General features: G+C 41.8%; 1 pseudogene; it reads left to right on the top strand.

Annotated features, from left to right (window-relative positions):
- Positions 1–10983: 10983 nt before the first annotated feature.
- Positions 10984–13254, top strand: LOC128526798 (lactose-binding lectin l-2-like; annotated as a pseudogene).
- The last annotated feature ends 1707 nt before the right edge of the window (positions 13255–14961 follow it).

Here is a 14961-nt window from a genome sequence, read left to right on the forward strand (position 1 = left end):
TTTTAAACCCCACTATCATGCACAGCTACCTAAGCTGCATAGTTCACAAGGCATACAAACTTTAAATCATTGTGTACATTGAGATACATAATGACAGGTCATAGTCAGATCAAATACAGGTGGGAACGTGGTTTTTCCCTTGTTAGTGTAAACACAGCTGCACAGCTGGGACACTGGGAATTTATGACTGAGGGCCATCTCAATATACAGTTTAGCTCATCAGTCATTTGAAACTATGCTTGTCAAACATGTGAGCCTGTGCATTGTCATTGTGTCAGATATGTTACTATTTCTTTTAAATTTCTTTAGATTTTAACTTTAAGCTCTTGTTGTTCTTAGCTGATCCCATTAAGAGTCACACCTGTGACCTACACAAAAATGAAACAAAAATCATTAAAAATAATAATAATAATAATGATAATAATAAATAATAATAATAAATTGTGTATGTGTGAGAAATATGTGTCTAGATAATAATGAGATGAATAAATGAAATGTCTTTAATGAGCAAGCCAAGGGTGATGGCGACAGTGGCAAGGAAAAACTCCCTGAGATGGCAATAGGAAGAAACCTTGAGAGGAACCAGACTCAACAGGGAACCCATCCTCATTTGGGTGATAACAGATAGAGATGATATAACACCATGTGTGTTATGCAGCTGAGAGTACAATATAACAGAAATTCTTTAAATTAACATGAAGTCCAGTTCAGCATAGGGATGAGTCAGTAGGTGCAGAGGGTAGATGGGGTCTGGATCACTGGGAGCACAGGAGCAGCATGTGTAGCTCCAACCATCATAAAGCAGAATCCAGCTGGAGCTGGTCCTTCTTTGGATGCCTCAGGATCCTCGCAGGATTGGCCTTTGTCTACTGAAGCTGGTACAATCTCCAGATGCCTTGGGATCGGTAGAAAAATACAGAACAGATAGAGAGAATTAGCGTAGTTGCCATTCAGGATAGATGTACTGGAGTATGAGGTTATGGGATGAGTTACGCATATGCCAGATTAAAGAGATGCATATTGAGGCTACTTTTAAACTGGGAAACTGTGTCTGAGCCCCGAACACTGTCTGGAAGGCTATTCCAAGGCTTTGGAGCTAAATATGAAAAAGCCCTACCCCCTTTTGTAGATTTTGAAATTCTGGGAATTACAAGAAGTCTAGAATTTTGTGATCTTAAGGAGCGTGGTGGATTGTAGCGTATCAGAAGACTGGTTAGGTATGTGGGAGCTAAACCATTTAAAGCCTTGTATGTAAGTAATAATATTTTGTAATTAATTTTAAACTGAACAGGTAGCAGGTGCAGTGATGATAATATTGGGGTTATATGATCATATTTTCTGGATCTAGTGAGAACCCTGGCAGCTGCATTTTGGACTAACTGAAGCTTGTTTATTGAGGATGCAGGACAACCACCTAGTAATGCATTACAATAGTCCAGTCTGGAGGTCATGAATGCATGAACTAACTTTTCTGCATCAGATACGGATAAGATGCTCCTAAGTTTGGCGATATTTCTACGATGGAAAAAGGCTGTTTTTGTGATATTGGAAATAAAAGTTACTGTCTAATATTAAGCCCAGGTCTTTTACTGTTGAGCTAGTAGTAACAGTACATCCTTCTAAACGCAGGCTAAATTGTGAAAGCCGTTGTGTGCTGGTTTTTGGCCCAATAAGTAATATCTCTGTCTTGTCTGAGTTTAGTAAAAGAAAGTTATTGGTCATCCAATCTTTTATGTCCTGGACACACTCAGTTAGTCTATACAACTTAGGTATTTCATCTGGTTTTGTTGAGATATACAGTATAATTGGGTATCATCAGCATAACAATGGAAACTAATTCCATGTCTTCTAATGATGTTACCTAAGGGAAGCATGTATATTGAGAACAGCAGAGGTCTTAAAACTGACCCTTGTGGGACCCCATATTTCACTGGCATTACACCAGACAGTTCTCCATTTAGATCTACAAAATGGTATCGACCAGACATGAATGATCTAAACCATTTTAATGCCTGTCCCTGAATACCTATGTGATTTTGTAAGCGATCTATGAGAATATTATGATCTACTGTATAGTGTCGAATGCAGCACTAACATCAAGCAAGACTAGTATTGAGATGTAGCCTTGGTCCGAAGCTAAAAACAAGTCGTTTGCAATCTTAACTAGTGCAGTTTCTGTACTATGATGGGGCCTGAAACCTGACTGAAATTCTTCAAGGATGTTGTTTTCCTGCAAGAATGTTCATATTTGAGCTGATTTCTAATATTTTTGATATAAAGGGGAGGTTTGAAATCGGTCTATAATTTGTTATTTCATTTGCGTCAAAATTAGATTTTTTAAGAAGCGGCTTAATAACTGCCAACTTGAAAGGTTTAGGGCCGTGACCTAGATATAATGAGGAATTAATAATGTTTAAAAGTGGCTTTCCGACCATATGCATCACTTCTTTTAAAACTCTGGTTGGGATTGGGTCTAACAGGCACGTTGTTGATTTAGCTGAGGTAATAAGTTTATAAAGCTCTTCCTGTCCTATACCTGTAAAGCACTGAAAAACTAAATGTGAAACTTTAGGCTGAACTAGTTCATGTGATGCTATTAGAGGCTGAACCTCCGTTATTTTCTTCCATGTTGTGGAGTACTCTCTGCAGGCATCTTAGGTTTTGTTAGGCGAGTCACTGTACTAAATAAGAACTTGGGATTGTTTTGGTTTCTCGCTATCAGTCGGCTAAGGGCCTGTCCACACGGATACGCGTTTCGCTGTATACGTATAAATTTTTTATCGTATTGGCGTTTCGTCCAAATGGATCAGGCGTTTTAGGAGACTGCGTTAGGCGTTTTAGGATAATGGCGGACTACATGATTGTATTCGTGTTGCTACAAAGCCTACTAGCTTTATTATAGCAAAATCTATTGCTTCTATGCAACTGTTATGAGCAACAAGCGATAATGGACAACACCATCTTGGTTCGTATACAGCGCGCAAGGTTATGCGCATGCTCAAAGTCTTCTTCTCCGTGTATAGTGTACACTACCAGTGCCCCATCCTTGTCTGGCATATATACTACATCGTTTTCAGTGGTTTTGTGTGTACGCAGATATTTCTTGAGACGACGCCGTGTTTACGAAAAAAAATGATCGGATAGGGGACGCACCAGCTTTGTGTGGACTAACCCTAAGATGCTCGGTCCTAGCAGTTTTTAGATCCTGTCTATAGCTGCACATACTGTCTTTAAACGCAATTCGAAAAACTTCTAATTTAGTTTTTCTCCATTTTCGCTCAAGGTTATGGGTTGCTCTCTTTAGGGCGCGAGTATGACTATTGTACCAAGGTGCAAGTGTTTTATCTCTGACTTTTTTTAATCTGATGGGAGCAACAGTGTCTAATGTACTGGTAAAAATAGTGGCCATGCTGCTAGTCACTTCATCTAGATAGTCTGCATTTAGGGGTCTAATAAGTAATTGGGACAGATCCGGCAGATTACCTGTGATTCTGTCTTTAGTAGTCGGATTCATATTTCCAACAAATTGATAACGTGAGGAGACACAGCTCATCTGTTCTACGGGTAGAGTATATATCAGGAGGTGATGATCTGTGATATCATCACTTTGAGGTAAAATCTCTATATTAGAGACATCTATACCATGGGATATAATTAAATCTAGCGTAGTGAGTTGCTCCATTTATATTTTGTTTAATATTTTGAAATTTAGTAAGTCCATAAATGCAAGCGCTAAAGCGTCGTTAGCATCATCTACATGAATGTTAAAGTCTCCTACTATCAACACTTTGTCAGAGTTAACTAATAGGTCTGATAGCAGATGTCCAAATTCTTTAAGAAAATCGACATATGGCCCTGGGGGTCTGTACACGGTGGCCATTGTAAAATATAGCAAGGGTTTATTATGTATTTCATTGAGTGCAACATAAATGATGAGCACTTCAAATGAGTTAAACCTGGGCTTTATTTTTTGAGTAACAGTGAGTACATCATTGTAGATAGTGGCGACACCACCACCGCGACCAGTTAGATGGGGCTCGTGCTTATAAAAATATCCTGACGGAGTAGACTTATTCAGACCAATATATTCATTTGGTCTAAGCCAGGTTTCGGTTAGGCAGAGTACATCAAGGCAATAATCTGTTTTCATTTCATTAACAATAAGTGCTTTAGGCACAAGGGATCTAATGTTGAGAAGTCCAAACTTTAGAGGTAGATTTTGATTACTTATTTGGCCTTTTTCTGATTTATTGGTTACCAGATTGTTTCAGCTGGATTTAACGAAATTTTTTTTCTTTTTCTCACTATTCGGGGAACAGACACAATTTCTATAGGACAAGCTATGTGTGTGCGTCTATTAGGATGGCGAGTTGTATTGTGGCTAATATCTAAAAAATCTAAGGTATGAGTTACCACCAGTCAGATGGTTCGTAGTGTCCTGGAGATGTTGTCAGAGAGGACCGCTGCTCCAGCTCTGCTAGGGTGCAGGCCATCAGTACACAGTACACAGTACTCCCAGAAAACATTCCAGTTATCAACAAAGGGTAATCTCTGTTGTTGACACCAAGATTGTAACCATTCATTAAAGGCAAATAATCTACTGAACCTCTCGATTCCTTGCTGAAATGTCAGAAGCGGTCCAGATACGACGATCTTTGTCGTGGGTGATGTGCTGCGGACCTTCTCGACTAGGCTCCTGAAGTCCTTCTTTAGGATCTCCGTCTGCCTCAGCCTGGTGTCGTTCGTGCCAGCATGAAGAACCACAGCTCGAATGTTCTTCCTCAGGGCCGCATGCACCTGTGCAGCAACATCATGAACACAATATGTAAATTGTATAATATTAGATTTTTAGGTGTTTTGTGGGCAAAAAAAAAGATTTTAATGTTTTAAGATGAATGTGAAACATGAAATAAAAAAACAATGTCTCAATACACACACACACACACACTACTGCTTAAAAGTTTGGGATGGCTTGCAAATCTTTTAGTTTTTTAGTTTTGTGGTTTATTTTCTACATTCTACAACAATACTGTGGATTTCAAAACTATAAAATAACACATATGAAATTATGTAACAACAATAAAAAAGTTAGTTGTTATTTTAAGACAAGAAGGTCAGCTGTACTGCAAGAACAGTATTGTGTCAAGTGTATTTTCAAAACCCATCAAGCTCCATGATGAAACTGTCTCTCATGAAGACCTTCTCAGGAAAGCAAGACCAAAATGTTACCTACTGCAGAGGAGAAGTTAATTTAGAGTCACCAGCCTCAGAAATCACCAATTAACAAACAGCACCTCTGATCACAACCCTTATGAAGGATTTACAGAACATAAGTAGCAGACACATCTCAAAATCAACTGTTTAAATATGAGATTATTGCATATTTTGGACGCAATACAATTGGATACAATCTAGAAAGAAATACAAATCAGGAACGACCACGGAGGTGAAAAGTGATCTTAAAATTTACTGTGTATATAAAACTGTGTTAAAATGTAATTAAATGTATTGAATTTTATTTAAGAAATTCAGCAGATATGATAACTATGACTACTGTCCATGTTAAATAATTTGTAGTACATATCCAAACATTTCTGACTCAGCATGCCATCTGTCAGTCCTGAAATTACTGTATCCACGTGTTTAAAAATGTTATATAATGTAAAAATCATTAACTTAAATTTAAATATAATTTTCCTTTACAACAAGGGAGGTTCCCATCACCATCACTATATAAGGATCATCACTTACCTCATGGGTTACATCAAGCAAAGGAGACTTCTGCTTAGATGTAAGTGGATGTTTTTTGGGGGGTACCGTTTTATTCAATGGTTATGCTTTAATGTCTTAATTTCTTGCAGTGTGTGGAAATCGTCTCGGGTTACTTTGCTGTAACCCTGTTCCCTGAAAAGGCGGGAACGAGATGCTGCGTGAAAACGCTATGGGAACATCTTGTCATGTTGCCGGTTGTGAAGCATGTGTGTATCAAACACGCCAAATTTTGGCTTATATAACCTCGGTCGGGTGACGTCATCTGATGAGACGCACCTGCAGGTTATAAATAGGAGTGAACCGGAAACATTCCTCAGATTGATTTGTCTGAACGGACGTCCGGTCACGTAGGCAGTGCGGCATTGGGACGCAGCATCTCGTTCCCACCTTTTCAGGGAACAGGGTTACAGCAAAGTAACCCGAGACGTTCCCTTTCAAAGGCTACACTCGATGCTGCGTGAAAACGCTATGGGAACGAGAATACCAACGCCGCCGCACTGCAAGTGTTTGGACCCCAAGGTTGTGTAGCGTGTGCGCACAAGGCCAAAAAGGTCTCAGAACTATATCTGGGAAGCTGACTCGAGGGCCTGTGAGCCCGGAGTGGCATGATCATCCAGATTATAAAATCTAACAAATGTGTGCGGAAAGGACAACCCTCCATGTCACACACTTGCTGCAGGGGAATACTTCTTGCCAGTGCAATAGATGAGGCGATCCCCCTGGTTGAATGAGCCCTGACTCCTAGAGGCGAAGTGAGCCCACGCGCCTCATAGGAGAGGGCAATAGCCCAGTGTAGTGGGGGCCACCCCCCGTTGCGGCCCCAGACCATGTAAAAGCTGCTTTGACTTACGCCACTAGCTGATGCGGTGGACGTAAATCTAAAGAGCACGTACTGGACAAAGTAGGTGAAGTCTTTCCTGCTCCGAAGCTGTAAAGGCGGAGGACAGAAGGCTTCATAAACAATAGGATGCATATTGGCAAATGTGTGCGGAGAGGACCAACCCTCCGCGTCCCAGACTTGCTGCAAGGGAATACCTCTTGCTAGTGCAATTGATGAGGCGATTCCCCTGGTTGAATGAACCCTGATTCCTAGAGGCGAAGTGAGCCCACGCGCCTCATAGGAGAGGGCAATAGCATCTCTCACGCCGCTTGCGGCTTCAAAACATGTAAAAGCTGCTCTGACTTACGCCACTGGCTAATGCGGTGGACATAAATCTGAAGAGCACATACTGGACACAGTAAGTGAAGTCTCTCCTGCTCCGAAGCTGTAAAGGCGGAGGACAGAAGACTTCAAAACAATAGGATGCATATTGGCAAATGTGTGCGGAGAGGACCAACCCTCCGCATTACAGACTTGCTGCAAAGGAATACCACTTGCTAGTGCAATTAATGAGGCGATTCCCCTGGTTGAATGAACCCTGATTCCTAGAGGCGAAGTGAACCCACGCGCCTCATAGGAGAGGGCAATAGCATCTCTCACGTAGCTTGCGGCTTCAAAACATGTAAAAACTGCCTTGACTTACGCCACTGGCTAATGCGGTGGACGTAAATCTGAAGAGCACGTACTGGACACAGTAAGTGAAGTCTCTCCTGCTCCGAAGCTGTAAAGGCGGAGGACAGAAGGCTTCAAAACAATAGGATGCATATTGGCAAATGTGTGCGGAGAGGACCAACTCTCCGCATCACAGACTTGCTGCAAAGGAATACCTCTTGCTAGTGCAATTGATGAGGCGATTCCCCTGGTTAAATGAACCCTGATTCCTAGAGGCGAAGTGAACCTACGCGCCTCATAGGAGAGGGCAATAGCATCTCTCACGGAGCTTGCGGCTTCAAAACATGTAAAAGCTGCTCTGACTTACGCCATTGGCTAATGCGGTGGATGTAAATCTGAAGAGCACATACTAGACACAGTAAGTGATGTCTCTCCTGCTCCGAAACTGTAAAGGCGGAGGACAGAAGGCTTCAAAACAATAGGATGCATGTTGGCAAATGTGTGCGGAGAGGACCAACCCTCCGTGTCACATACTTGCTGCAAGGGAATACCTCTTGCTAATGCAATTGATGAGGCGATTCCCCTGGTAGAGAGGTAACATCATTTAGAAAAAACATCTTAAGGGTCAGAAACCTGAGGCGCTGACTCTAGTGGTTCAAAAGGGGCACAAGCCAGAGGACAAATTTTTTTTTTTTCTGCAGAAACTCCAGCACTGAAACAATTCGGCAGTGGACTGGGTCTACCTGCTTCGTCATGCACCAACTTTTCAAATACATTCTATTTGAGGGGAGGTAGTCCTAGTACTTAGAATAGTCTTAATTACGCTGGCTGGAAGACCAGCTTGACTTAGAGTCAGAGAGTAGTAAAGGGGACATTTGCTGATCTTGCGAGGCAAAGAGGTCCACCTACGCTACATGAAATTTTCCAAGAGTGTAGATCGCCCTGAGGGACAGGAATCTGGTGCGCTAGCTATTTAGCGGCACGAGCACAGTCCGCCCTGGCGATTAATATACGAGACTGCCATAGTGTTGTCCACCCGCACTAGGACATGGTAGTCTCAACTGCTGGAGGAAGTGCTTTAGGGCCTGAAATAGAGCCATGATTTTGAGGCAATTGAGTGCCGCGCAAAAAGATGGCCTCTCCAGCTCCCTTGGGCTGGACGGTCATTTAAGACCGCACCCCAGCCCATGAGGGAAGCGTCTGTCGTTAGCATCTGCGACGACAAGACGAACTTAGAGTGGGACCCAGAGTCAGAAACCGGGGTCTGAACCACATAGGAAGGGTACGAAGCACCTGGCGCGTAGCCCTTATTGAGGATTGGCCCTAGAGTAAAATCCCCTGGTTCTTAGCCACAACTGAAATGCTCTCATGTGCAGACGGTCCAAAGGTGTCACCGTGGATACAGCTGCCATGAGAGCTAAGATCTCTGAAAGTGATGGTCACTTTCTGGTCTAGCTTGATTTCCTTGACGGTGTTGAGAATGGATTCGACACGAGCGGGAGACAGCTGTGCCCGCTTACGCTCAAATTCCATGTGACACCCAAAAATGTTGTCCTCTAAACAGGAAAGAGCATGCTTTCATGGCATTGGATCTCAATCCTAGGAAACAAAGATTAGCTAGAACGACATGCTGATGTCGAAGCGCTAGCTACAGAGACTGGGCCGGCCAGTCATGTAATTCAATACGGATGCTCTGGAGTCGTAAGAGCCAAAAATACATCCATGTATTTTGTGTATGTGCGGGTGAAAAAGCTAGACCAAATGGAAGGACCCGATACTGGTAAGCTTCGCCCCCGAAAGCGAACCTCAGGAACCTCCTGTGTTGTGGCAATATTTCCATTGATTTATTTTTAGATAGCGGTAAGGCCCGCAAAATCTAAAAAATTGGACTCAGCCCCCCGTTCCTCTTGCACTTTCCGGTTTCGTGGAGGTGGAGACCATGCCATTGAAACGCGGAGGGTGATGTGATGAGAACTGAATCCTGTAGTTTCTCTGTACAGTGCTTAGTGCCCAAGGAGATATACTTGGCAGTAGCTTCCACGCTGCCAGTTTCTCAGAAAGGGGCAAAGCTCAGTGGCTTGGTTAAACGGGGGGGATGTTAGATGTTCGGCATCCTGAAACACGGCAGGAAAAACCCGAAGAACTAACAATTTTATTGGAGACTGGAGTTGCCCGAAACACCAGTGGTGGCGGAGCAAGAACACCAACCTCCTGGGGGTGCCAGGGAGAACACTTCATTCTTTAAAAGGAATTCTGCGTGCCTCTCCTCATTGGGGGGCCACCCCCCATGATCCTGTTGAACCTCAGGGCTTCTTTGTGAAGACAATATTCCAGTCTGACCTCTTTTGAGGCGGATCTCTTCTTGTGTTTCATGCCTCGCAACAGTCAGACCCGGTCGAGACTGGGTGGCCGACAGTCCCGACTCTTGAGCAAGGCGGGGAAGGAATTTCCCGAAGGCTTGTTATATAACTCCGCCTCATGAACCTAGTGGCGACCGAGTTAACGACATCGCCAAGCAGGCCAGGAGGCGAGATGGGGCATCGAGGAGGAATACACGATCCTTTTCCTTAATGCCCCTGAGATTCAACCACAAGTGCCTCTCCGCGGAGACCATAGCAGCCATAAAACGGCCGATAGCACGAGCCGTCTGCTTTGTTGCACGAAGAGACAAGTCTGTGGCCCGGCATAAATCCAATACGCCTTACCTTGCAGAGCCCCGCCAGTACTCAAGTCTCTCAGCAGGTCAGCCTGGTAGGCGTGCAAAACCGCCATGGTGTGCAATGGAGCACCAACCTGACCTGCTGCCTGAAAAGCTTTTCCCTCCAGGGAAGATAAAAAGTCTACACAGCTTGAAAGGAAGTAATAGCTTTTCAGGAAGGATGATGTCCCAGAAGAGAGATAGCCTGGAAGCGTCTCTTCTATCTGGGTGTCATCATATAACTCCGCTTTCCTACCCCAATTATATTTAAATAAATAAATAAGTTGATGGCAGGAAAACACGGGATGAATACAGCTTACTCCATGAAAGGGTTAACTTATATGGAGATTGCTAAGAAAAGGGGAGAGAGCGTCGTTGAGGCTCCGCCCCCGGCCACCCGACAGAACCTGCCGTCTATGTTTTTTTTTTTTTTTATATTATTTTTAAGTGCTTAGAGCTATTATCATCTCCGCGAAAGCAAGAGAGGATGTTTATCCTTGCCCATTCACAAGAAGTTTGCGAGCGGACAGAGGGATTTCCCGATCCGATGAGAACGCGAAAGAAAGGAGTTTTAAAACCCGTCTCTCACTGCTCTGCCGGATGCACGTGTTTAAGCCCCAGGAATGCGCGGCGGCTCGGAATGCGAGGCGCGCGCGTAGCACTTAATCGAAGCAGTAAAGTGTAGAGATCGCCCTCCGATATGGATTATACACACGGAGGGACATCTCGTTTAAAACTCTACCATATCGGTGAGTTAAACACTTTCTTATTTTGCTGGTTTAAACACACACGCAAACACAACAAGGTCAGTGAAGACAAAAGATCTGAGGAATGTTTCCGGTTCACTCCTATTTATAACCTGCAGGTGCGTCTCATCAGATGACGTCACCCGACCGAGGTTATATAAGCCAAAATTTGGCGTGTTTGATACACACATGCTTCACAACCGGCAACATGACAAGATGTTCCCATAGCGTTTTCACGCAGCATCGAGTGTAGCCTTTGAAAGGGAACCAGAACTATGGCTCGTCAGACTGAAGTGGTGTTGCTTCTTATTCTCGCCATAGCAGCGACTACTTTTGGTAAGGGGCTGAGCTTTATTAAGGAGGATACATATGACTCAGAATAATACAGTTGCCAAAGCACACATACTTTGAAAGTATTTAAAGTAACATATAGTTATTATACAGTGCCTCATTGTTTTTCCACATTTGAACTTTATTTGAATTTTAACTTGCTTGGCATATCATGTGATTATTGCCAAATTAATGCTTTTTGACCTAGAATTTCTGCTTTCTGTACCAAATAAATGAAAAAAAAAAAGTTATTATGTATGCTAATCTTTATTATTTATTCTCCTTTTAAGCCTCAGAAGTGGAGCGTCTGTCAGGTAAAGTTAAGACACAAATTGAATGAAATCAAGTGCAACAATCATCAGCACTAATAATTTCTTCTTTTTTTCTTTTTTAGACGCTTATTTTGATCAAGCTCATAAAGGGTAAATAATTTTAAAAATTGTAAATAAAGAACATAATTATAACAATCCTTCATTATTATTGTACTGACTGGCATTTTAAGATTTTTTTTTTTTAAAAACTTAAGCATATCAGAGCTGAATGAAGAGTCATGGCCAATACTGAGATCATAAGATAATGTCGAAACATCATACTTAACAAGTGACAGCAGCTGTCTAATTTATTTGTCTTTTTTTGTAACCCCGCCCCCCCCCCCCCCCCCCCCCCAAAAAAAAAAAAAAAAAAAAAATCCAATAATACAGCAGCTCAAGAGCGTAAAGCAACTGAAAAGTGCTCCTCATGCTGTCCAACTGGCTGGGTGGAATTTCGTGGGCGCTGCTTCATATATCAGGGGAGCAAATTGAACTGGGGTTCTGCTGAGGTTCCAATTTCAATCACTTTATTTATTTCTTCATTTACTTTTGTTGTGTTTATATAACAGGATGCAATGTGATTGTATATTTAGCTATAAGCTGTGATAGATATTAGCGATACTTCTGTGTTATTATATTTGATTGGCATTAAGCTGTAGGTTAGCTATCAGTAACAGCACAGGACAGGATCATTTAAATTTTTTGTTTTCATTAAGTTATAATTTGTCTAATTAATTAGAAAATTCCAATTTACTAAACCAGTAAGTAAGGCAGTCTATTCAATCTTAAAGAAAAAGATGTTTCAAATATTAACTTACATACTCATTCATATAAAATATACAAAAGGAGTTTAATTGTTGGTTCTCTTACAGATTAATCCTTTTTATTTTAGGCATCCTTTGAATTCTATGAGTGACTACAGAGCATAAGCAGGAAGATTAGTATTCATGTGGAAGCAGTTCATGTTACCATGTCATGTTATCATCCTGTGCTGGTGTGATAATAGATTTAACATACTGTAAAATAATAATAATAATAATAATAATAATAGAAAATAATACTTGCATTGTGTTTTGCTAAATATCTACACTTACACTTTTACTCTAAATTGTATTTTAAAATCTTTATGAACAGTATAGAGTGTGACAGAAACGTAGGCTTAAAACGTGAAATTTTGCATGGTGGATGAATGTGCACTGATGCCCAAGCTGTTTTTATTTTTCTAGCGACACTGTGTGAATCTCGGTGGACACTTGGCATCGATGCAAAATGAAAATGAATACCAGCTGGTCAAGTCCATCATCCGTATTTATGACAAAAATGAGAATCCAACATGGATTGGCCTGTCTAGCTGTCAGACGGTTCGTCGATAAGTATTAAAACATATTTATCACATTACATAATCAGATGATGGCACTTTGAAATAATTAAATATTATGATCTATAATGAATGGTCCTCTGTTCATCCTTTAGAAGTATAACTTTTTTTGGTCTGACGGCACTAAGCTCACTTACACCAAACTGGAATCCAAGAGAACCAAATCGTATATTTGGAGAGTGTTGTGTGCAGATGAACTATGGCTGTTAGCAGATCTGGAAACTTCTTCCTGTTTTGTGAATTTCTGTTAGATTTTTTTTTCTAAACTAGGGTTTGGTGTGTGTCCTTTCTGATCCAATTAATTATATACTGTGTATTTCTTTGTGTCTGTAGCATACAAACACTGGAATGACATCAGCTGTAGCAGGAAAGTTCCCTTTGTGTGTGTGAAAAAGCTTTATTGAAGTGTTCACAGCATCACCATACCAACTAATATACAATTATACTATTAAGATTTTCTTGTCAATGATGGCTTTGAAAAAACCTCATTGTGGCAACTTAAAATGAGCAATAAAGAATCTTCTGAACTTTGGTGTTGATAAAATTATTTTATTGTTATAGTTAGGAAGATGTACTCAGAAGAAATAGTTTTCTCCTTTATTACATTTTCAGAAAATAAATATTTTACATTTTATTATATTCCAGGTTTCAAATGTATATAAGACCTTAAACCTAATTAAATTAATTTATAAAACCTAATAAATTAATTAATACCATAAATCTCAAGCAGCAAAACTCTGTGCAGGCAACACACTCTATATTACACAAGCCTAATAATAATAATAATCCTAACAAATAATGGTTAAAATGTTCTGAGCTTTAAGGACTACACACAGTTTTTAAAAACTTTAGCATAACACCATTAGATATTAAGTTAAGACCATTGTCAGAAAAGTTATATTACGGGATATTAAAAGTATATATATATATTAAAAGTTATAATACGGGAATTATAAATTATTTTAATTACCACCAGTAGATTTGTGCACATCCATGTGTATATACACTGGGTTACTAGGTTACTAAGTTCCATAAGTCATACACGGTTGGGAAGAGTTGTTTAATAATTTATTTATTTTTGGTGGTCTTCTCAGAAACTACTTACCGATCGGAACGCAGCCTCTTTTAACTAACAGGCCGGGTTGCCAGTTGCACAACAAAGGGTGTATGTGTTAAAATTACCCCTCTGCCGTAAACACTATATTCAAAGCAAAGCCAGCGCTCCATACGCGAGAGCGATGGGTTTCCCGCCCCTGAGCTCGGTGATGTTACAGTCTGTGGAAAAATTCATTACAGCAGCAGAAACAAATTTAGGAAGCAGTGAAACAGCATGGGTTCAGCGAGTGACACCAGAGTAACTGCAGAAGTCTGACTCTGATAGGGACAATTCAAGACAAAGAATAAAGACAGACAGATAGATAGATAGATAGATAGATACTTTATTGATCCTGAAGGAAATCCCAGATATCCAACAGCAATAGAGACAGTAACAGTAAGACAGGTTATAGACTCCACACTGTATATCTTACAGGCAGTATACAGTCAGTATACACAGGGTGATGTGAGAACTGACCAGAGTTACTTGTGCAATGATGAACAAAAACTATATATATTGTAGCGTTTTTACGCCGGAAAGAATGCTGGAGAGACGAGAGAGCTTATTTGCTGCCCAATGCAATGGCTGGGAGTACTTTATTTAGCACACAGCAGGTATGGCATGAGCAGCACCTTCACTCAGGAGCCTACATTTAATTCAGCGTCAGCCTGAACTGGAGCACATTTCACACGTCACACCCCCACACACACAAACAGGGCCGAAGCCACTAACCAAAACACCTTTCCCCAACATGGTGAACACACCGACATCCCCGCAAGGCATGCTGGTCATCAGCCGCCGCCCCGCCCACGCCACACTGCCCCCACCCGAGCTGTGACCGTCCCTGGTCACCATGACGAACTTTGTTTTGGAGGCGTGGAGGCGGTCGGCGTTGGGAACGCCGGTGTCCTTTGGCAGGTGAGGGATGAACGCGAACATAGTCCTGAGGCGGTCCGGCCTCCACAGAGTTCGACGTTTCCCCGGTGTGCAGCTGGTAAGGCGCAAGACGGTCCCGGTGGAGCAAACTCGTGCCCACCCTGCCAACCGCACCCGGTAGATGACATCGGAGAGCCGAGCAATTACCGTACAGGGGCCCACCCAGTGAGACACACTTCCGGCCGAGAGCCCCCTCCTCCTT

Source organism: Clarias gariepinus, chromosome 1 (genome assembly GCF_024256425.1).
Source record: "Clarias gariepinus isolate MV-2021 ecotype Netherlands chromosome 1, CGAR_prim_01v2, whole genome shotgun sequence".
Classification (NCBI taxonomy): Eukaryota; Metazoa; Chordata; class Actinopteri; order Siluriformes; family Clariidae; genus Clarias; species Clarias gariepinus.